This window comes from Cavia porcellus, unplaced genomic scaffold, assembly GCF_034190915.1.
Source record: "Cavia porcellus strain 051 isolate PalLab524CR breed Dunkin Hartley unplaced genomic scaffold, mCavPor4.1 scaffold_16, whole genome shotgun sequence".
Lineage (NCBI taxonomy): Eukaryota > Metazoa > Chordata > Mammalia > Rodentia > Caviidae > Cavia > Cavia porcellus.
In genome coordinates this window covers 21,335,879-21,360,993 of record NW_026947499.1, presented here as the reverse complement: position 1 = coordinate 21,360,993, position 25,115 = coordinate 21,335,879, and the positions used below count along the sequence as shown (strand labels likewise).

General features: G+C 39.5%; 1 protein-coding gene, 1 pseudogene and 1 gene segment (V, D, J or C); 2 read left to right on the top strand and 1 right to left on the bottom strand.

The window, feature by feature from the left end:
* The window catches only part of LOC111753989 (Ig lambda-1 chain V region S43-like), a 600,738-nt gene that overhangs the window by 9,344 nt on the left and 566,279 nt on the right, over nt 1–25,115 (top strand).
* On the top strand, nt 3,277–24,371 carry LOC111753993 (uncharacterized; annotated as a pseudogene).
* Znf280b (zinc finger protein 280B) overlaps nt 13,987–25,115 on the bottom strand; it is a 32,117-nt gene continuing 20,988 nt past the window's right edge. Inside the window, exon 8 of the transcript XR_010039705.1 lies at nt 13,987–24,091. The gene's annotated coding sequence lies outside the window, so the exon portion shown is untranslated. The remainder of the gene's footprint in view (nt 24,092–25,115) is intronic.

The following is a 25,115-nucleotide window of genomic DNA, read 5'->3' as shown; positions in this document are numbered from 1 at the left end:
TCTAGTTGATTTATTTCTTCATGATCATGGGATGAGTATTAAGCCCTCCTACTATAATTGTGTTATCGCATATTTGGTTTTTCACGTGTATTGGTATTTGTCTAATGTAGTTGGGAGCTCCTGTTTTTGGTGCATATATGATTATGATTGTTAGCTCTTCCTCTTGAATTATTCCCCTAACAAGTATGTAGTGACCTTCTTTACCTATTTTGATCATTTTTGGTTTTAAGTTCACAATGTCTGCAAACGGAATAGTTATCCCTGCTTTTTTCTGGGTTCTTTTTGCATGGAATATTGTTTTCCATCCTTTGACTTTTAGTCTATGATTTTCCTTTTGAATCAGATTTGTTTCCTGTATACAGCATATTGTTGAATCCTGTTTCTTGATCCATTCTGTCAACCTATTTCTTTTAATTGGTGAATGGAGACTATTTCTACTGATATAACTGATATGTACTGGCTCGACTTTGCTATGTTGTGTTCCTATTGTTGGTTTCCTGCTTTTCTCCCCCTTTTTTTTTTTCTTGTCCAGCCTTCTTTCTGTTGTTGTTCTGGAGATTGTGGTCATTTTTATGCCTATATAACATGTCTTTCAGTATTCTTTATAGGGTTGGTTTGGTGGACATGAATTTCTTCAGTTGTTCTTTGTCATGGATATATCTTATTTCTCCATTGAATTTGAAAGATATTTTTTCTAGGTACATCAGTCTGGGTTGAAAGTTTTTTCTTTCAGGGCTTGAAACACTTCATTAGGAGCTCATCTTGACTTGAGTGTTTGTACTGAAAAGCCTGCCATAATTCTAATAGGCTTTCCTTGATAGGTAAGTTGTCTTTTCTCTAACAATGTTCAGTATTTTGTTTTTATGCTGAATTTCTGGGATCTTAATTATTATATGTCTGGGTGTAGATTTATTTTGGTTATGGCTGTTTGACATTCTATATGCCTCGTTTATCTGTACATGTGGCTCTTCTCCAATGTTTGGGAAATTTTCTGCTATTAGATATGCAAATAGTTTACCAATGTCATTTGTGTTGACTCCTACATCTTCACTGATGCCTGTTAGTCTTATATTGTTTCTCTTTGTATCATCTTGAAGCTGTTGAATTGTCATTTCATGCAGTCTTGTTATTTTTATAAAGTTCTTTCATGATTGCTGTGATTGATCCTATTCTCAAGGTTCAAAATTCTATCCTCAGCTTCATTCAAACAGTTTTGCCAGCTTTCAATAGAGTTTTATTTCCTGAGCATCTCTTTGAATTTGTTTCATGCATTCTATTTCTCTTCTGTATTGTTGATTCAAGATTTCCATCTTCTTCCCATGTTCCTGTTCTTTTTTTATCTATATGCTCTCTAACTATGCTGAGAAAATCCTTTATTAAGGTTGCCATTTTTTTTTCTTTATGTGAGAGATTATTTCTAATCAGATTTCCTCTACAGCCTCATGGATTTGTTTCTTTATTTCACTTGCTATCTTTTCAGGTGTATGAATTCTAATGTCCTCTATTTTGATATCTCCTGTACTTGTTCCTGACAAACTGGACGTTTGAAATTGCGTTTTGTTTTTTTGCTTTGTCATTTTCAGTTCTGGGGTTAATATTTTGGTCTTTTCAATCCCACTAGTCTCAACTGTCTATCATGTGTGTCTTAGGGTCCTATTGTGTGATGTTTTTCCAATTGCTGGGTCCCACAATGAAGGGGAAGGACCAGTCACCTGAATTCCTCCTGCAGGGCCTTTTGGATGAGTCCTATATTCTTCCTACACTGACTAGCCTAGGAGTATTGATGTAAGTTAACCCTTAGTTCCCACTGTTACTATGGCTTAAGGTTGTTTTAGGCCACCAGATCTACCTGGCTATAGTGTGAACCTCAGCTGGGATCCTACTATGTCACTGGGTGTCTCATAGGCCCTTTTGATTACTTCTTGGTTGGGGGGAGGCCTTATGGATACTCTCCTCAACCTACCTGATGTTCTCTATATGGAAGAAGGACTCAACAACACTCTTGCCAGTCACCAAGGTCCTACAGCTGGGAAGGAGTTCACTGCTGATCCTGTTTACCCACTGAGGCCCTCCATTTGAGAGGGAAACTCACCACACTGCTGCAAGCCCACTGAGGTTCTCTGTGTGGGTGAGGCTCCCACCAGACCTCCAAGGTTCTGCAGGTGGTGAAGAGGTTGCTAGTTTTCCATGTGCTGCTGTGGTCTTTAGGTTGGAAGGGAGAAGGTGACCAATGATTCCACAGACTCATAGGTCCGTGGAGTGAGGAGGAAGGGTAAGGCTGATGATCTGCCAACTCCTAGGTCCCTGAAGTGAATGGGAAGTGAGGCCTATGATCTGCCTATTCTAGGTCCACGGAGAGAGGAGGGAGGCCAATCAGCACATCTTTTATCAAATCTTGTAAATCATCACAAAAGAGGATTTTCATAAAAAGTAAGAATGATGGGATAAATAAGCATCAAGCAAGGACAAATATTTTGAGAATAAAGTGTGTTTTTACTGCATTAATTTTTTAAGCAATTATTTAAGCAAATAAGAAATCATATATTTCAACAATACCCCAAAAAAGCCATTCAGAAATATTCTCCAATACTATTGCAAATACAAAACTGAGTATCTGTTCATGTTGCCGTGATCTTACTCTGTGTCTCACTGCTAGGTGAGTATCCAGGAAACCTAAATTTAGGGACTAAAAGAATTCAGTCTCGGCTCTTCTACTCAAGGGATCTGATGTCTATGACTTGGAGGAAAGAAATAACTTACTCAGGTCTCAGCTGACAAATATATCTCCACCCAACTGTCTTCTGGAATCACAGTATAGAACTTAATGTACTGAGAGAACTAAAATCTCTGCACTTAAGGGATCATAAACAGGAAAAGACCTGCAGGAATAAATTATTCCATTAGTGGTATTTTCACTGCTGACACTAGAGGGCGGGAGGGGCTTAGCCCTGGGACAGCAAATAATCCTGAAAAACTTTGATGATTGTAGGTTCCGTAATCACATACTCACTATGGGTTAACTCAGTAGAAATGATCTGAATAAGTTACTGAACTCTTTGGCAGGGCAATCTCATTTGCACGAAAACCCTGTCTGCCGTCCCCCAGGAGGGCATTAAGGGTTATAATGCAAGCTGGAGGGCTGATTGTGTGCTAGGCAGTCCTGAAAAGCACAGTCCTGAAAAGCACAGTGGGCTGTCTCCACCATGGCCTGGGCTCCTCTCCTGCTCACACTTCTGGCTCATATCACAGGTCAGCAGGGATTTTCTGCCTGGGGCTATGGAAGGCAGCACTGCTGCCTCTGTCTCCTCTCCTGACCATCAAGTTCCTCACTTATTTTCAGGGGCCGAATCTCAGGCTGTGGTGATTCAGGAATCTTCACTGTACATTTCTGCTGGAGGAACAGTCACACTCACCTGTGCTTCCAGTACTGGGCCTGTCACAACCTGTAACTATGCTGCCTAGGTCCAACAAAAACCTTACCAAACACCACAGGTAATAATAGGTAGCACCAGCAACTAAGTCCCTAATGTACCTGCCCGATTTTTAGGTTCGTTGCTTGGAGACAAGGCTGCCTTCACCATCACAGGTGTCCAGGGTGAAGGCGAGGCCACCTATTACTGTGCCCTGTGGTACAGGAATCATTTCCACAGTGACATAAACTTACAGGGAAGTGAGATAAAAACACTCTTGTGCAGACTCACCCTGTGCTCCTCAGCACCTCCTTCATGCAAACACAAGACTAGGAGTCATGTCTGGTATCTGAAAGAGATGAGCACCTTTGGAGAATTAGAAGAGGATCATGGGAGGCAGCCACAACAAGCGCCCCAGTGAACTCCCCTTTATCAGTATATGCTCTACTGTAACCCTTCTCTTGAGTGTGGACTGTGCTGAGTGACTGGTATAGTAAATGTGAAGATGGAGGGGTTAGTTAAGAAAAACACTTTACTAAGGAGATAAAAGTACTTCCCTTTTTTCTGTGCTTTGACCAGTTAAGGAGCAAAGTTTCTTAAAGCTAGAGAATGTTCATATTCAGTAGCATAGGCCACCACCCGGAGAGGGAAAAGAAAACTGCTAAGGGAAAACTGGAGAAGTGTTTATGTGTCTAAGGCATGTCACTGAGCAATGCACCCAGAAATCTGAGTGTCAGAGGACTAGGAAAGGTGAGAAGCACTTCGAGATTCATAGTCCAGGATTTCTCTTATGTTTCACTGAGAAAGATTAAGTCTCTTTTCATGATATATGCAAAACAGGCAGGCTTCATATAACTAAAACTATGCTGTTAGTCTAAATGTCAAGCAATTTGATATGTAAAACTTTGATTTAGACTGTGGCAGGTTTGATTCAATGGTTTCAAACTGCACTGATGAAGGAAATGAACTAGGGATTAATACCAAGAAGTACTTTGTACCCTTTTTATAGAAGTAGTTAACAGTTGGATAGTTAGCTAGTTGGAATACACTACTGAGATTAGATTATAAATATTATGGCTTGACTGGATTGTTTTCACTTGGATTACCTGCCCTGAAAAATGGCACACAGTGATGGGGCAAGAGAAAGCTGCTAAAAAGCAATGTGACTGAGTTCAGAAGTGGAACCTCCCACTCCAGCCAAGCTTTTGGATTATGCAGGCCCTGATGACAGGCTGTCTCTGACTGAATCGAATATTTTGAGCCTGAAACGTCCAGTACTATGTAATCCCTTGACTTCCAACTCACAGAAACTATGAGATGCTAAGTGTGTAAGTCACTAAGTCTTGAAATTATTTGTTCCAGATTTAATAGACTAAACACTGACTAAAATTTGGGGTGCTATTTGGATCCTGGAGTGGGAGACTGAGACACTTACCATGCTTACGAGGCATCTCCACAGAGACATACCACGGCCTTCTGCAGGGTGTGTCAAAGGACTGGCTCATGGTCATGCTCATATTTCCCATGCATAAGGTGCAATTTTCTGCCTTTTCAGCTCAAAAAATAAAAGGCATTCATGTTTTTTACACAGAGCAATGGTTCTAAGCAAAACCTCATCCTACAGAGTATGTGACATGCAACACTTATAAAAGCGGAAAAGAATGAGAAAATCTATAAATGGTTCTGAGTTCCTCATCCCTAGCCCTTAAGAGAGGGACCCTAATTCCCTTGAGAGACATGCAGAATATTAAGTAAAACCAGACAAAGGCATGAGAACATAATAAATATCTACCTCTTATGACAAATACTACATTTGGTACACCTTACCCATAGATTATACATCAGCAGATTCAAATACTATCGAACAAATATACACATTTTTCTTTTTATTAACTGAATTATGTTAATTAAATAAGCAGATATAGAACCAGGCATGATGACACTGCCTGAAATCCCAGAATTCAGGAACCTGAGGCAGTAGGCAAGTTCGAGACCTGCCTAAAATACATAGTGAGGATCTGCCTCAAAAAAGAAAAAAAAAAGTAATGGATTTCTTATGCTGCTATGTAGAAAACTGGTTATCACAATGATACTGCAACTTCGGGATATAAAATTATACATAGTATTACAAACATTTTAAATGATTAAAATGCCAAATATTTCTCATGAGCCATAAAACAAGCTTTTCATCTGTGTGAAATTATATAGCCTTCTTTCTTTTCAGTATTGCCTAAACAGTGTAATATAACAACTATTGATACACTATTTGCATTTTAATAATATAAATAATATACCGGTAATTTAAAACATAGAGGAAGATGTACATAGAATATGTACAAATATTGCATCATATTTTATAAGGGACTGTGTATTGCTTGTATGCATGTTCAGTCTTTCACTTTATTGTGATCTAGAAATATATACAAATATCTCACTCTGGTTTTAACTTGAAATTTAAATTTATCAATATTTTCCTCTTTCCCAAATCAAACTAAGTACTTCAGCAAATTATTTTTGATGCCCTATTTTTTATTTTCATTTTTATTTTTACTGATATATATTTGCAGTTTACACAACCACTATAGAAATCAGTATAAATATTCCTAAAATAAAGTAGATATTGCATTCCATCTATAAATTGCCCTCTTGAAGCCTGGCATGGTGATGCATACCTGTAATTCCAGCACTCGGGAGGCTGAGGCATTAGGATCCTTGCAAGATAGAAACCAATCTGCACTGTGAAGTGAGTTTGAGCCAGCCTGAACTGCATAGCAAGTCACTGTCTCAAAGAGACAAAAATAAATAAATAACACCTTCTTTGGGGATCTTCCCAAAAGTATTAAAACATCATATTACAGTGACATATGCACACCCATGTTGAAAGCAGCACAATTCATGATAGCTGTAACTTGGAGGTGGCCTAAATGTGCATCAATGGATACGTGAATAAAAAGAATGTGGAATTTATATGCCAAAAATTATTATTGTACCACAAAGAAGGATAAATGTAGGTCATGTGTTAGAAGAGTCCTGAGAGCATATGTTTCAGTAAAATAAATCATACAGAAGGTTTAAATATTGTAAAACTACCCTTTTGGAAGTGACCCAAATCACACATACAGAGCAGTTAAAAATATGGTTGTTGGAAATGAGATACGTGTTTGCAGAAAGGAAGGGGACCAAGAGATGGACAGAGGTAAGGGATATAAGAAAAAAGAATTAAGATGCTTTGGACATTTAGGCCACTTGCCCCACAATGACTGTAATCATTATGTACTAAAACAATTAAAATATCCTAATCATTGCATCTAAATTTTATTGTTTAATTTTTAACAGCACGTTACCCTCTGATTTTCTGAAATTCTCCTTTCTCTTCTCCTTTTCCTCCCCTGCCTCCTTCTCCTTCTCCTTCTTTTCCCCCTCCTCTTCTCCTTCTCTTTCCCCTTGTCCTTCTCCTTATCCTTCTTTTTCCTTGACTTCTACTTGTTTTTTGAGAAAGGTTCTCCCTATGGAGTTAAGACTAACATCAAACTCACAGTGATCCTCCTGCATCAACCTCCTGAATTCAGAGAATAAAAGGGTCTACCACAGCAGAGAAATGTGTATTTTTATGTGAGGACATCTGGATTCATTGCTAAATCTCTTCTCCCTTCTCCAGTAATACTTATATATTTTGAAATGCTTCTTTAACTGAATTATTTAAGCTCCAGCTAATATAGCTTCCATTTGTGACCTAGAATTTTAATATATTCCCTTGTCTTTTGTTTTTCTATGCTTACACTATGTCTCCACTGGTAGTTCTAATACTCTAGTCAATCTATAACTGATAACATATTATTTCTGCCAATGGCCACAGGGTCACCTAAAATGTGCAGCTATTTTCAGTGCCCATTATGGCTCACTTTACAGACTTGGACATCCAGGACCAGTGCTCATTTTGAGCATGGTAAAAGGTACATAACTCTTGAAAATCAGAATCACCAATGCATTATCTCACAGAAATTCAGGCCTTCTTGGACCCAGGCAGAAGGCTATGGACAGTCTTTACATTCCTAGCACAAATACAGAAATGCAAAGAACCTAAAAGAGGTGGAGGGCTCAGCCAAATCCCTGGTGATTTCTCCCATGCCGTGGAGGGAAAAACTATCTAAAAATTTGACAGAAATTCTCCTTTGGAAAGAAAGAGAGAACTCGCTGCACACTGCTAGGAGCTATCTTTTGCTAATACCATTCTTTCCTCTATCCTGCCTCTCTGTAACTTCTGCCTGCACTCAGGGAATATAGCCTTGTTAAGGTCTTCCTCTATGAATCTCATATATATTATTGTGATACCCAGTTCTCTCCTTCAGCTCCCGAATGCTTTTTCCTCCCACTGTCAGGAGTGTTGCATGCTGATGGATACCAGCTGGATGTGCCCTCTGGAAATTCCTCTAGGATTAAAAGGTTTGACCCCTCCATCATCACACCCTTCAACTTGGAGGAGCCACACAAAGGTTTTGCTTGTGACATGAGTACAACACACACCTTGCCAAAATTTGCAAAGTATCTGAGAGACCCTCTCATCACATCTCCATTAATTCACATACAAAGAGCTGAAATCTTTATCATGACTACACTACATGTCAGTGTATCCCTCTTTGACATTCCCTTGCCTCTCTTCTTCATAGATAATTCCAAATAAAACTCTTGTGGGGAACTTTCCAACTCAAAGATTGTTTTCTAAGAAGCCCATCTGAGGATAGTTACATAGACAATAAATAGATATTGACTTGGCAAATATATAATTCCTTGTTCATATCAAGAAAAAATTGAAAATGTAAAGTAATTTAGACTCATAGATAACTTTAAAGGGTACTTTAGAGATTTTGTTCCAAGGCTACAGTGACTTAGACTTCAATTTTCTTAGGATATCTAAACATTCTACACACCTTATTGAAGATACCATAATAAGCAAAACAGAAATGCAAGAGGTGATAATTTCAACAAATGATCTACATAGGAGACAAAAACTAAAATTTCAGGCACCCATCAGATCAGGGGTTTTTAGCATGTGACAAGACATGAGGAAAAATTCCTTCCACAGGAAGTGAAATGATTGTGTCTCACAATCCACCCTCATACTTAATTGGACTCATCACCTTCTGGAAGTTCATAGAATAGGACTGAGACTAGTGTACAGCAGATTACTAAGTGATTACTAGGTCTAAGAAGCTGGAGAAGACAAATGCTCTGAAGTCCTCGGGTACACAGTTCCACCATGAGAGCAATATGATCCAACACACACACATGGTTGTTGTGGTACAGAAACAATTTCCACTGTGACACATACATATGGGGGAAGTGAGACAAAAACACTCTTGAGCAAACTCAGCCTGTGCTCCTCAACACCTCCATGAAAGCAAACACAAGGCTTGGAATCAAGTCTGGTATCTGAGAGCGATGTGAGTCATTGGGGACTTACAAGGTGATCATGCAAGGCAACCACTGAAACAACTCATGGTCACAAAGTGACAACTCTACCGTCACATTTTATGGGCCTCTGTAATCTTTTACCTAGAGTGTGGACTGTATTGAGTGACAAGTGTAGAGATTTTTGGGGTTCACAAATTAGTTAAGGAAAAGACATCACTTAGGAGATGACAGTAGCTCCATTTTGTCTGTCACTTGACCAGTTGTGAAGCAAACTTTCTTCAAATTAGAGACTTTTCAGAGTCAGTAGCACAGGCCACCACACAAAAGCAGGGGAGAGAACTCTCAAGGAAAAACTACAGAAGGGCTTAAAGTGTCTACAACATGGTCACTCATCAATGAAGCCAGGAACCTGAGAGTCAGAGAGCTATGGACAGTGATCAATGTTTAGAGTGCCATACATCCTGATTTTTCTTATGTATAACTAATAAAAATATTAAGCACCGTTTCATGGTGTATGCAAAGCTGGAAGATAAAACCATGCTTTTAATCTCCAAAGTGATTGGATGCGCAAAACTATTTTGCCCACCATGGTGGAACACACTTATAATCTTAGCACTCTGGAGGCTGACGCAAGAGGATCACAGGATGTTTAAGGCCAGCCTGGGCTACACGGTGAGTTCATATCCAGCCAAAACCACATGTTGACACTTGATCTCAGAAAGACAAACAGAAAAACAACTTTGATTCTGACTCTGGCAGGTTTGAGTTTATGGTGCCAACTTGCTGTGAGGAAGGAAACAACATGGGAGCCAATATACAAAGTATTTTTTATATTTAGAGAAAAAAAGCAAAACAGTAAAAAGGGTAATAATAATGCAGAATTTCAAAAAAGCAGTAAAAAACCACTAGTTGATAAATTACATGTTTTTATTTTAGAAGAAATTGTTCAAGTTACAAAATCAAAGCATAAAACTGGACAATCAAATAATGACAGTACAAGCCATTTTGTTTGATAAACAAAAACAGTAGTATGTCTGTCTTGCACACTTACACTATTACACCCTTTAGAGCACTTTTTTCCCTTTCATGATTACAATATCTATTCTACATTTTGGATCTTATTATTCTTTCAGTTTTATTATTTTTATACTAGAAGATGATACAATATTTAGAAATATGAGTCTGACTTGTCTCACTTATGGGTATGGTCTCAAGTTACCTCCATTTACCTATAAAATCCTCAAGATCATCCTTTTTCTAGCTGAGTAATATTCTATTGTATAAAAATATCACATCTTTTTCGTCCATTCTGCAGTTAATGGGCATTTTGATTGTTTACAAGATTTAGCTATTATAAATTGTGCTGCTATAAACATGGGTGCACAGGGGCTGGGGATTTAGCTCAGTGGCATAAGCTCCTGCCTTGCAAGCACATGGTCATGAGTTCGATCCCCAGTACTGATTTAAAAAAACAAAAAACAAAAAACATGAGTGCACATATATTGCTGTGATATGACTTTTTCAGTTTTTCTGGGAAAATCTCCAAGAGGGGAACAGCTGGAGTGAACTGAACTTCCAATGCTAGTTTTTGAGAAAGCTCCATAATGATTCATTCCCACAGTGGCTTCACCAGTCTACACTCCCACCAACAGTGGACAAATGTTCCTTTTTCCCCACAGCCTCACCAACATTTGTTATCAGTTAATTTCCTTTTCCTTTTTTTTTTTTTTTGTAGTGGGGATCAAACTCATGACCTTGCACTTTCCAGGCAGGCATTTATGCTGCTGAGCTAAATCCCTGGCCCCCATTAGCTGATGTGTTGATGGCAGCCATTCTTTCCTGAGTGAGGTGAAATCTCAATGCTGTTGTAATTTGCATTTCTCAAGTGACCAGTGATATTGAGTATGTCTTCATGCATTTATCTGAAACTTGCATATCTTCATCTGAGAAATATGTGTTCATCTCAGATGCCTATTTTTGGAGTGGGTCTTTGAATTTGGGTGGCTTGGTGTTTTTCAGTTCTTTATATGTTCTTTATATAAGTCTTATCTGAGGGACTGCTGGCTAAAATTCTTCCCCATTCTGTGAGTTTTCTTTTCGCTTTGTTAGTGGTTTCTTTTGAAGTGCAAAAACTTTTTAATAAGATGAAATTCAAGTTGTTGATTCTTTGAAGTACCTCCCAGGCAGTTTGCGTTGTTTCATGAATTCTTTTCTACTCCTATGTCACCAAGACTTCTACCTACCTTGTCCTCCAGTAGATTTAGTGCTTCTGTTTTAATATTTAGATCCTTTATCCATTTTTACTTTAGTTTAGTGTCTGGTGATAGGCATGGGTCTATTTTCAGTCTTCAGCATGTGGAGAGCCAATTTTTCCAACACCATTTATTAAAGAGGCTTTTTTCCAGTGAACGTGTTTAGCACCTTTGTCAAATATAAGGTGGCTGAGTGTCTTTGTAGTAGTGTTTGTATCTTTTAATCTGTTACATTGATCCGCAGGTCTATTTCTTTGCCAGTATCATGCTGATTTTATCACTGTAGCTTTGTACTATAATTTCAAGTCAGGAATTGAGAGCCTCTTGCCCTGCCTTTGTTGCCCCAAATTGCCTTTGTTATTCTATATTTCTAATAGGAGTAATTTTTAACCCTTATATATAACTGACTTCTAGAAATAGAATAGTTAACTGTTCGAATACTACTACTGAGATCAGATCATAAAGATTATCACTTGTCTTTGTTGCTTTTTATTGGATTGCCTGTCCTGGAAAATGACACACAGTGAAGCAGCAACATAAAGGTGCCAAAACCCAATGTGACTGAGATCAGAAGTGGATGCTACCATTCCAGCCAAACCTTCAAATATATGGAGGCCCTGGTAGCAAATTCCCACCAACTGAATCAAGTATCTTGAGCCTGAACCATCCAGCACCATGTAATTCCTTAATTTCCAGTTCAGAGAAACTATGAGATATAAGTGTTCAACTCACTAAATTTGGAAATCATTTGTTCCAGATTAATAAGCTAAAGACTGATTGAGATCTGCAAAGTTATTTTCATCTTGGAGTCTGAGACTGAGACACTTCCCATGCCTATGGAGCACCTCTACTAGAATACGCTGGGGTCTTGCATGGAGTCTATTAAAGGAGTACGTTAAGATCATGTTCATATTTACCATGCATAATGTGAAGTTTTCCTGGCTTTTTTCGCTTAAGAGAACACAAGACATCATACTTTATATGCTGACATATAGTTTTTTTTTTAATTTTATTTAAGGAGAAAAGAAAAAAAAAGCAGGGAAAGGGTATAAGTTATACAGATTTACAGAAAAAAAATGAACAGTAGGAAATCACTAGTTAATGGATTACATATTGTCATCTTAGAAATAATTGTTCAAGTCACAAAATTAAAGCTTGTAAAGTGGACATTCCATCAATGATACTGCAAACAGTTCTGTTCATTGATCCAATAAAACTCTGTGATATCATTTTCTATCTTATACACTTAAATATACATGCAGTTATATAGTTTGGAGCACTTTCTTTTCCTCTCTTTTGTACCATGACTATTACACATTTTGGGTTTCATTGCTCCCACGGTTCTTATTACTTTTTTGGAAGAGAGTAAAACCAAATGTGACATAACAGAACAGAATCGGTCAAGTCAAAAGGGTGGACATAATAGATAATGTAAAAACATAATACAAGGTGATCAACAATGGTTACCATAATGCCTCCCGCTATCTCTAATAGAATTGCCTATATCGTTAGTTATAATACAATTGAACAAAACAGTAAAGAATAAAACTGACAAAACCAAAACATTGGAGACATTGTAGGTCTTCAAAAGTAGATAAAAGTCAACAAGAATGGGCGTCATAATGAATCTCATTATCTTCACAGCTGATGCCTAAACTTTTGAACCTGATACTATCCAGCAAAACAGAATAGGGGAACATCAGTTAAAAACCAGATGGTGAGAGTAATACAGGGCTTTAAATCAAGGTAATGAAAAGTCAAAGTGGGTTACTATAATATATCCTGCTATTTTTTTCCTTTAATTAAAAGGATAAAGATAAAAAAGTAAATAATGGAGTGGAGATTGAGATAAAAGAGGGCATAACAATGAAACAGCGCAGATCAAAACATAACCATTTAAGCAGAATAGTGTTTCACCACCAGATAATCCTAACCTAAAAGTAGTTACCATATTGTCTCTTTCTTTGAAATCCTTGAGTACAACTTTGTATACTGTAGCATTAAGTATATCAAAACAATGTAAAACCATTCAAGAGAATGACAGCATTACAGAATATTTAGAATCAACTAACAGAAAATGAACAATGGTTTCTGTATAATCTCCTTGTCTTTAAAAGGTTTTTGCTTATACTATCGTACATAATAAAATCCAGTAAGATACAGCCTATTTAGACCATTGGAGACAGAAGGACAAAAGCTAGATGAGACTTCAAAACAAGATGATACTAAATCAGTCTTACCTATTAAGATGTCATTTTCTCCAAAATAGCTGTTCCTATCATCCAATCTTCTCTGCCTCATTTCTGTTGAGCTCTTTTTCTGTCAGTAGCTGTCAGTTTGTCTTCTTCATTTTGTTCTCTGCTCCATTCGTTGTGGCCTCTCTGCCATTATTTCTGGATTCTTTGTATTTTTCTTTTTTTAGAATATCCTGCAATACTCTCTGTAGAGTTGAATTGGTGGTTGCAAATTCCCCCAGTTCCTCTTTATCCTGGAAGCACCTTGTTTTTCCATCAATTTCCAGGGACAGTTGTGCAGGATATCTCAATCTTGGCTGGAGATTATTATCTTTCAAAGCTTGAATTATTTCCCCCCACGCTCTTCGTGATTTGATGGTTTGTGCAGAGAAATCTGCTGTAATTCTGATGGGTGTTCCCTTGTAAGTGGTCTGTTTCTTGTCTCTGACAGCTTTTAATATTCTGTTCTTGTATTGAATTTCTGAAATTTTTATTATTATATGCCTGGGTGTTGCTCTGTTTGGGTTGTAGGTAGCTGGGGTCTTGTATGCCTCATACATCTGAGTATCTTTACCTTTTGCTAAATTAGGAAAATTCTCCTGGATTATTTCTGTGAGTAGCTTTTGTAGTTCACTTGTTTGTGTCCCTACTTCTTCTTTTATGTTCTTAATCCTTAAGTTATGGATCCTCTTATCATCTTCTTGTCTTTGTATTATTGCTGTTTGTTTCTTTGTTATTTTTAAGAAGTTTTTCATTTCATTCTCCCATATTACAAGTCTGCCCTCCAGTTCAGATAGTCAGTCCTTAGTTTCTTTCAAGCTGTTATGCCAGTCTTCGATAGACTTCTTAGTATCTTGGTAGTCCCTTTGAACCTGCTTCACGTATTCTATGCTTTCTCTGTTTTCTCCATCAAACAATTCTCCCCTTTTTTTCTGTTCTTCCATTCCACCACCTGTTTTTTCTTGGGTGGTACTTAGCATTTCTCTAACTATTCTGCATACTTCTAGCTTCAGGTCATTGATAACTTCATTCCTGAATTGGTCTATGAGGCTCTCTATATGGTGCCTTATGTGTATTGGTGCGGTGTCTGCTATTGCCTGATTCTCAGAATTGGGGGCCGAGGAGCCTTTCTTGTTGCTGCCTCTTCCCATGCTGCCTCTTCTTCTCTGTTCCTTATATATGCAAGCTTATATAAGAGGCCCAGCTTCTCTCCCAGTCAGCCACAGCCTGATTGAATTGCGCCAGTTAGGTGTTCGCGCTCACCACTGCGCACCAGGGAGTTACGGACCAGGCAGCCTACACATCTCCCCTCCCGGCCACCGTCAGGCTCTGGGATCTGGGTTAGGACAGCCCACCAGGTCCGCCGGCAGCGTCACGCAGGCCAGGCACTTTTCACCAATCCCGCCCAAGAGGGGGATGTGTGGCTGGAGTCGCCACCGCGCCCTGCTCCCGCAGGACTGCTCAGGCCCAGAAAGTCCTCTGCTGGAGTCGAACTGTGGTAGAGTGTCAGTTTCTCTCACTCACCTCACCACAAGTCAGTGCACACCTCCCTGCCGTTCGCAGATTGCCGTTCTCAGAGCTTCTGCGCGTCTCTTCTTGCCGAGCCGAGGTAGAGGCAGCCAGCCGCCGCGTGGCGGGAAACCCAAATCGCGGCTTACAATGGCACAGGGTCCAGCCTCCACACTGAGGCTTTTCTGTTCCTGTTTTAGCGCCAGGACTGCATTCCAAGTTGGTTTCTCTCAGCCCAGTTCGTTCTTGAGTCAGCAGAGCATATCTCCACCTGCTTATGTCTCCTTAGTCCGCACCATTCCTGGCTTCTGAGCCGATTCTTTCAGAGAGCCTCCGGTAGTTGCTGTTATCTGTCCACCATGTTCTCCCGGAAGTCCGCTGACATATAGTTTTGAGCTAAAACTCATCTTGTAGAGTATGTGGCATGCAACAATTAAAAAGACAAAAAACAGTGAGAAGACCTATGAATGATTCTGAGCTCCTTGGTCCCCAAACTATGACTGACCCTTGAGCCCTTGATGTGAATAAAGACATGAACCCAACATAAACACCTACTGCTTTAAAAAGATATCAGAGTAGGGACATAGCAGAGCATACCCCCCCCCCACACACACACACATGTATACTTCAGTTTCTGCTAGTTGCCTACCTAACAGTACCTGTTATACAGTTCCTGCTACTTCTGTTTCTTAGAAAGAGCTGGTCACTGTGATGCACAGATGGTCTATGATGTATATTGTAAGAACCAATCAAAGAGAGCCAAGTACTCTATTTGTTGCTTGAAAACTCCATGAGACACCTCCTTCTCTGAGCCTTCAGTCAGTGCCTGACATTTTTTCTTGAGGTCAGTGTCCATCAACATAAATAAATCTGACTCCAAATCCTAGGCATCATTTCAGTGTTCCTGTTTGCCATAGTATTTGGTGCTTGGCTGGAAAGATCAACCATGCTGATCTCTTTGGTGACCAGTTCTGACCTCTCAGACTGAGTAAGGGCCTCTCCAGCCTGACAGGAAGGTGTATACTCAAGATTTCTCATGTCCCCTGGATGTGAAGAGAAGAATTTTGGGCTTCCTGTTCAAGCAGCTCACATCAGACACAAAAGGGAGGAGGATGCTTGCATGCCTGTCATTCTGGTAAGATGTCCACGGGCACCCCAGTTAGTTTATGTATCATTGCTGCTCAGCTCAAGCAGGAGACCCTCATCAACTCTCACTATTCAAGACCACGCTTGAGGGAAGGTGATTGGCATGTTTTATTCCTGAATGCCTGCTGAATGATTTTGTGCTCGTAATGAACAGCAAAAGTAGTAGGCCATTCTCTTTGTGCCCCACAGTGAGAAGTTGGACTTCCATCTTCAAACTGCGGAGCTTAATTGAACCCAAACTGTGGTTCCATGGACACAGCTAGTAAGGACAAAATGGAGAACTTATCAATGCTTCTCCGTAGCCCATATGGTTCCAGCATTGCTGAGAGGCAAGCATCCAGGTGAGCATCTGAATGGTGTCTCTCTATGAGGGACACCTACCCTTAGTTGCACCATTATTTAATGGTACACCTCACATACATAGGATGTCAGGAATGGGAACTAATTAGTCAAAATTCACAGTTCTTGACTGCAGACATAAGCATTTTAAAAAGAGCTTTTCCAGTGATTATAGAGTTAAAATAAAATTAAACTGCTGCTCTCTGACCCTGCACAGATTCTAAAAACTCAATCTTGGAAGATTTCACTATAGCTCCTGCCAGGCCAGCTTTCCAGTCAGGAAAAAAAAAAAAATCAAAGCAACCCAGTGAAGCATTTCTCATGGCATCAAAGTAGGGGAGAGCTCAACCATTTGTCAAAAGTTATGACTGTTACACAAAAGCCCTTTGAAAGTTTATAAGAGATTCGATCAAGTCTACAGGGCTCACACCACTTTGACCCAAAGGCCCCTGAAAATTCACATATAATAAATGTGGCCTTAATTGCACAAAAAGCACCTCTATCTGCAAGAAAATTCAGTCTGATAGATGAACATCCTCTCTGGGAAAGACCAATATGCAAATTATAAGGGCTGAGGACACTAAAAAATAAATGCTCACTCAGACTAAAAGATAATCAACTTGGATCAAACGACAAAACTTTCATTGATTTGACAAGTTCAGACTAGGCCATACCTGACTCCCTTCTTCAAATGGTGCCCATAGCATCAGCATCATCTGGATAAGTAGGGCTCTTTCCCCTCACCCCTTTACCAGGCACAAACTTGCAACCTGGGAGCACATTTCACCAAATATGATTTCCTATACATGCCTGAATGCTCCATACTGCTTCTGGGAAGAAATCTCCTCTCTAAATTAAAGGCACCAAGCCAGTCTGCCACTCTCTTGTTGGGCCCTGCAATAGTCTGAGACAGATGACTGAAATCTGAAATTCTGAAAACTCTCCTCCCAGAGATATGGACTAAAACTTGCCTCCTTGCGTGGCCATCAACCATGCTTTTATATCCAATGTCACAGGAATCACAAAAAGGCACCCAGTCACACATCAGCCCCCTGAAGCAACTTGAAAACCTGACAGACTGCTAATCACCTTGAAACTCTTTTCTCCTCCCAGTAACAATGTCCAATGTGGATTATCACTCAGTGCAAGAGCTCTGTGCCATCAACAACACAGCCACAACTTGTCCTCTGTGGTTCCTAACCTATATGCCTTTCTTGGTTTGCTACCTCCAGTTGCCATCTGGTTTCCATGTCTATACTAGAAGATGCCTTCTGCTTGAAGGTGACTCCCATAACAAGATCCTGAGACAGGATAAAAGGCCAGCTCACTTGGATTCAATTTTCCTAAGGATTTGGGACCTCTCCTGCTGTTTATAATGAGGCTCTGACAACAGATTTGGTCGCTCTGAGACAGACTGTTTCTCAGTACATTCTTGCTTGCTGTCATGGTTACCTGAAAAAACAATGGAATCATGCATACAGAGGCTTCAAAGCCTCAAAATGTTTGTAGGCTGTCAAATTGCTAAAATAAACTTCTGCCTATAAATCCCATTCAAGATCTCCCACCAAGGCTGCTTTCCATCCTGCTGTCCCACACAACTTGCCAGTGCCCTTGCTGGATTTAAACAGTGCCTTCTTCTGCCTTCATTTGACTCCTGTCAACCAGCCTCTCTTCACCTTTAAATGTATAAAGACCCAATTCTGAACTCAAAGGTTAACTGACTTGGACTTAACCATCCAGAACTCAAAACTTGCTTATCCTCTTTGGAGAAGCATTCACAGTTGATCTTACTAGTTTCCCACCACAAAATGTCACTGTGCTTCTGATTAATGACACCCAAGTTGTCTGCTGCAAAGACATGAAAGCTCTGCTGTAATATCTGACAGATATTGGCTACAAGGTACCTTAGAAAAGGACATAAACCTGCAAATAAAAAATAAAAGGCCTTCTTTACAGTCCTAACCTTGGGATTTCCAGATGTAACAGTAATTCAATTTATTTGTACATAAAGGATGACATTTGACTTCAAAGTTGCTTTCTCAGACTGTCAGTCCCTGGGAGCACCAGTGGTCCAAATATGAAATACTTGGATCCACTTGCTAACGGATGCTTCCCCCTTTGTCTCCACTCTTTCACAGCCACTGTCCTTCTGATCAAAATCTGACAAGCTCACCTTAGGCCAAGACCTAACTATGCAGGTACCATATAAACAGCTGGGTCATCAAGTACCCAGGACCCTTATACAAAAATCCTCACCTGACTCTTGTAGTGATGAAACCACTCTGTTCTGGCTATTCAGGTTAAACCTTTTAGTAGCTCAGGTTCTGGCTATTCAGGAAACTATTCTTAGTAAGTTTTTTGTTCATTTGCTGGTTTTATTTATTACTACTTTAAGAAATGCATTCACCATTCCTTCAATTATGAGCTTAGAATTTTATTGTTTCTTGGAAGCAAAGCTAAGAAAGTCAGCTGTCGGTATTATCTTTTGTGGTGGAGTTTAAAATTTTTAGAGACATTACTTATATAATTCAAACATTATCAGAACCTTCAATTTTTGTTTTTGTTTTTGGTACCAGGGATCAAATTCATGACCTTGCACTTGCCAGGCAGGCGCTTATGCCAATGAGCTAAATCCCCAGCCCTATAATCCTTTACTTTGTAGTGATTCTGGGGATATATGTTGATATCTCATTGTGGTTTAAACTTGAAAGTTAATTAATACCTTCCTTTTCCCCCAAGCAAACCAAACACTTCAGCAAACTATTTTTGATCCTCTGTATTTTAATTTTAATTTTTACTGCTACATTTTTTGTGGTATACTAGACCACTATAGAAATCAGTACAGAAATTCCTCAAAAAAATAGAACTGCCTTCCACCCATAAATTTCCCTTTTGGGGATCTTCCTAAATGTGTTAAAACATCATATTACAGTAACATATGCACACCCATGTTGATAGAAACACAATTTATGATAGCTAAAACTTGGAGGTGACATACATGTCCATCAACAGATAAATAGATAAAACATGGGATTTATATGCAGTAAAGTACTATTGTGCCATGAAGAAGGATAATTATGGGTCATGTGTAGGAAAACAGATGAATCTTGAGACCATATATTTCATTTAAATAAATAAGGCACAAAAGCTTAACTATTACATACATTCTCTGATGGGAATAACCTAAGTCATAAAGAAAAAGCAGTTAGAACATAAGCATTTGAAAATGGGGAGATATATATTTGCAAAAAAGGAAGGGACCAAGAGATGGAGGGAGATAAGGGGTATACAAAATAAAAATAAGATGTTTTAGAATACTTATACCACCTCGCCACAATGAATGTAACCATTATGTACTACAAACATATATTAAAACAATTAAAAATATTCTATTCAATGCATCTAAATTTTGTTACTTAGTTTTCCCTTAAAAAATATATGCCATCATTTGTTTTTCTGAAATACTAATTCTTTTCCAGGCTGGAAGTGATTCTTCTGCCTCAGGTTCCTAAGTGCTGGAGTTACAGGTGTGTACTGCTGTATCAAACAAAATGCTTATTTTTATATAAAGACATCTGGATAAATTGCCTAATGTCTACCCACTTTTCTTCAATTATACTTTATATTTTGAGACTTATTTAACTGAATTATTTGAGTTCCAGCTAACATATCTCCCAAATATATTCCTAAAAATAATTGTCCTTAATTATAAGAGAATATTTTGTTACCTAGGGTTTTAATACATTCCCTTGTTATATATATGCAATCTGTCTCCACTGGTGATTCTGATGCTCCTGTCAATCTGTACCTGATAACATATTATTACCTCTGTCAATGGCCAAAACGTCCCCTAAGATGTGCTGCTGCTTTCTCTGCCCAATTATGGCTCACTTTATAGACTTTGGCCTCCAGGCCCAGTGCTCATTTTGAGCATGGTAAAAGATACACAGCTCCTAAAACTAAAGAACATCAATGAATTAGCTGACTGATTTCAGTGCCTTGTTGAGTTCTGAGTCTGTTGGAAGGTCTTACCTCTTCAGTTTGTTGGAGATGAGAAGTTGTTGCTTGTTTGGTCCAGTTCCTGGTTCTTCAACACTGTGTCACCATATTTTCTGTAGCTCTTAGTTAACCTCAGTCATGGATCATCAGGGCCAATAGCTGTTTAGAAGAATTATTTCCATTTTGGCTATAGTGGAACAACAGTATCAAACGCAGCCTAGAAAATAACAAACTAAGCTAGCCTTTAATTTTCAACTTTTAACGATCTGAACTAGATTTATGATTGCATAATAAAATGGGAAAAAAGCCTTTGAAGGTTAAAATTTAAAATTGATTAAGGAGAAAATATAGAAGTGAAAGAAGAGAAAGAGATTAGAAATAAGGTTGGGGGACACAAGGGGATCGTGCCAACTTGGGGAAACTGATGCAGAAGATTGAAGGAAAAGGGATAAATGGAAGGGATAAAACAAAGAACAGAACCGCACCCACAGAGAGGTTAGGAACCACTTTCACACTCATTTTTATAAAAACAATAAAGGAGAAAAAGAAAAGCAAACAGTCCGCTTTCAGACTTCTATCTGATTTCACTAAGTAGACAACAACTTGTGGAGACAAGAGCTCAGAATCGTGCCGATCTGTCCCAGTCAGCCAGCAGGTTCTTTATGGTGAATAGTAGATAGTCTCAGCAGGCCTGCCCTGAGACCAGACTCATTGATTGGGCTTGCCACAGTCCAAGAAATTTCCACAGATCTTCACCCAGCTAGGAGCTACTAGACAAGGCTGGCAGCAGTTCTGGACTCTGGGCTTATTCCTCCCATCTCCAAAATGGTTTCCAGCTAATTGTTCTCTCTGTGTGAGTGGACTCAGTCCTCTGCACTCACCTCCTCCACATCCACTGCTCCGCTCCACTGCCACATCTCTCTGCAGAGGCCTGGGGGGGTCACCAGCAGTCACCATCACTGTGACCATAGGTCCCCCGGTTTAAACAGCTCCTCTCACACAGTGAGTCTCGTCTCAGGGAGATGGTGCTACTTACTGGCTGCTCCCTTGAAGTTTTCCTTTTCAGTCTCTCTGGGCTTCAGTTCATACTTCAGATTCTTCCTGGGCCCAGGGGACCCATTTCCTTCTTGTCTTCCTCAAGATACTGTATTCCAGCATCTGGATAGTGACTCTCAGAGAAGCTGTTTTCTCTGCTACTTACCACTTTGCCATCTTCCTGGAAGTTCCTTGGTGCCTTGTTGAACCCTGGCAGAAGCCTCTGGACAATCTTTACCTCCTTTGCACAAATACAGAAGTACCATCAACCTCAGGGAGGTGGACGCTCAGCCAAATTCTTGGTGGTTTCTTCCATTCCATGGGAATTATATATGTAATTGTCACATCTAGTTTTCTCCTTCAACATCATGACCCTCCCTCTTCCAGATCTCAGGAGTGTTGCATGCTAATGCATACTAGCTGAGGTTCTCTTGGAAATTTTTCCATGATTAAAAGTTTTGACTGCTCAAAAATTGCACCCTTTACTTTGGACGACCCACACATAGGTTTTGCTTATCACATGAGCACAACATACAAGTTACTTAAATTTGCAAAGTGTCTGAGAGATCTTCTCATCACATCATTAATCCACATATGATCAGCTGAAATCTTTGTGACTGCACTACACGTTAATATATCCCTCTTTGACATCCTCTTAACACTTTTCTTCATAGGTCATTCCAAATGAAACGTTCTAACTCAGAGACTGATTTCACAGGAGCCCAACATAGTACAGTTGCATTGAAAATAAAAAGCTGTTGACTTAGTAGATTTGTACTTCCCGTTCATATCAACAAAGAAAAATTTTTTAAAACAACAAAAATCTAAAATAATTTACATTCCTAATTTACCTAAAGGTACTTTAAAGGTTTTACTTCAGGGCCACTAACTTCTATATTGACTATCTTAAAAGGTCTAAATATTACTCACATTCCATTGAAGATATCATATTAGGCAAACCATTAAGGCAAGAGATGATAAATTCAACAAATGATCTAGACAACAGTCTAGCACTAAAGTTTCAGGAGCCTATCCTATCAATGAAGATCCCAGAAGTCTTCTACCATGTGACAAGAGAAAGGAAATCATCCCTTCCACAAGAAGTGAAATCATTACATCTCAAAATGTCCACCCTGGAGCAACATACATAACTGGCCACTTCAGCTTCTGGAAGCTCATCATCTTTGATTGAAAATACTGGTCCACCACATGACCAGGGGACACAGAAGGTGCTAAGTTTAAGAGGCCCAGAGAAGATTAATGCTCTGAAGTTGTGATGTGCAGTTTTACCATGAGAGCCATATGGTCACACACACACACACACACATACACAATTTGTCCAACCTTCAGAGAAAATCAGTGTAGTTCTTCTTAGTATTCTGAAGAAACAAAAAATACAACGTGTAGTTAAAAAATAGTCAATATTTACATTTTTTGTTACATTAAATGGTATTACCAAAATTAATCTCACTCAAAATACTCTCATTGTCTTTGAATATTTATCTACCCTCTTTGCTAACTTCTAAAGTAGTTTTGCAAGCTTTCTTTCATGTTTATGCTTGTGCTGTTATGGCTGCCTCAATGTCCTGAATCAATTAAAGCATTCGTCTTTGTGGTCATTTGGATCAGAAATCACAGACTGCCAGATCTCTGGCAGAGGTACATTAAGGACACACCTGAATGTTTTTACGTCCTGCATTTGTGCTGCGATCAGCATATTTTTATTAAACTTTGTAAAAAGTCATCAAGATTTTCAGAAAGAGCAAGAGTAATGGGAGAAATGTGTTTTAAGGCAATGAGAAATATTTTGAGGGGGATAAAATGTGTCTTTTACAGCATTAATTTTGTAAACATTCACCACATATTTCGGTAATGCCCCATAATTACCATACAAAAATAAACTCTGAAATTCTACTAGGCCTGGAAAAATGGACTTCTCAAGGAGTGGAATGAGTTTCCAAGACACCTAAATTCAGAGACCAAAAGAATCCACGGTTTCAGCTTCTCTACTCAAGGTATCTGATGACTTGGAGGAAAGCGGTAACTTATTTAGGTCTCAACTGCCCAAAACACCTCCATCCAGCTTCCTCCCAAAATCTCAGGCAATGGACTTATATACTGAGAAAACTAAAACTTTGAGAACCAAAAAAAGGGATTATAAACAGGAAAAAATTTGCAGTAATGTATTCCATCCCTGGTATTTTCACTGCTGACGCTAGAGGATGTAATGGGCTTCACTGTGGCGCATCAAGGAGCAATTGATAAATTATGTAGGCTGTAGATTTTACTACACATACTGACTGAGGGTTAACTCAGTAGGTGTGACCTGAACAAGTTGTGGAATTCCTTGGCTGGCAGGGCAATCTCATTTGCATGAAAACCCTGCCCCCACCACCCAGCAGGGTGGTAAGAGTTATAATGAGAGCTGAGGGCTGCTTGTATGCTAAGCAGACTTGTAAAGCACAATCCTGTCTGTCTGTACCATGGCCTGGGCTCCTCTCCTGCTCACATTAAGGCTCACATCACAGGTCAGCAAGGATTTTCTGCCTGGAGCTGTGGAAGGCAGCTCTGCTGCCTCTGTCTCCTCTCCTGACCATCAGGTTCCTCACTTATTTTCAGGGGCCGAATCTCAGGCTGTGGTGACTCAGGAATCTTCCCTGTACATCTCTCCTGGAGGGACAGTCACACTCACCTGTGCTTCCAGTACTGGGGCTGTCACAACCAGTAACTACGCTGTCTGGGTCCAACAAAAACCCTATGAAATACCAAAGGGGCTAATATATGGTACCAGCAACCGGATCCCTGGTGCCCCTGCCCAATTCACAGGCTCCTTGCTTGGAGACAAGGCTGCCTTCACCATCACAGGGGCCCAGACTGAAGATGAGGCCACCTATTACTGAGCCCCGTGGTACAGCAACCATTTCCACAGTGATACAAGCCTATGGGGAAGTGAGACACAAACACCCTTGTGCAGACTCACCCTGTGCTCCTCAGCACCTCCTTCATGCAAACACAAGATGCAGAGTCATGTCTAGTGTCTGAGAAAGATGTGCATCCTTAAGAGAATTAGAAGGGAGCCATAGCAGGCAACCACTACAAGAGCCCTAGTGAACCCTACCTTCACCAGTGTATGCCCTTCTGTAACCCCTCCCCAAGTGCAGGCTGCACTGAATTGGTATAGTAAATGTGAAGATAGAGCAGTTAGTTAAACACTTGAGATGACACTAGCTTCATTTGGTCTGTTCTTGGACTTGTTGAGGAGCAGTTTTTTTCAAGCTACAGACTGTTCAGTCAGTAGCACAGGCCACCACCCAGAGGGGAAGGAGAGAACTCCCAGGGGAAAACTGGGAAAGGTTTGTGTGTCTAAGACATGTCATTCAGCCACACATCCAGAAATTTCTGGATCAGAGTGATCAATGACAGTAGTCATTCACAGCTTCATGGTGCCAGGACTTTTATTATGTGACTAGTAAATATTATGTTTGCTTTCATAGTATAAGCAAAGCAAGCAGACCCTAAATGGTTAAAACTATGCTTTTGGTCATCAGTTAAAGTAACTGATGTCTAAAAATTAATTTTGACCCTGGAAGGCTGGAGTTAATGATTCTTAACTTAGGAACCAATATACAGAATGAATCTTTAACCCTTTATAAATGGTTTCTAATAGATCCATAAAGTGATGAGATGCCATTCCTGAGATTAGATTATAAAGACTATGGCTGATTTCTTTTGGACTGCTGCCCTGGGGCAACACTGTGGAATATGATATACAATGCTTA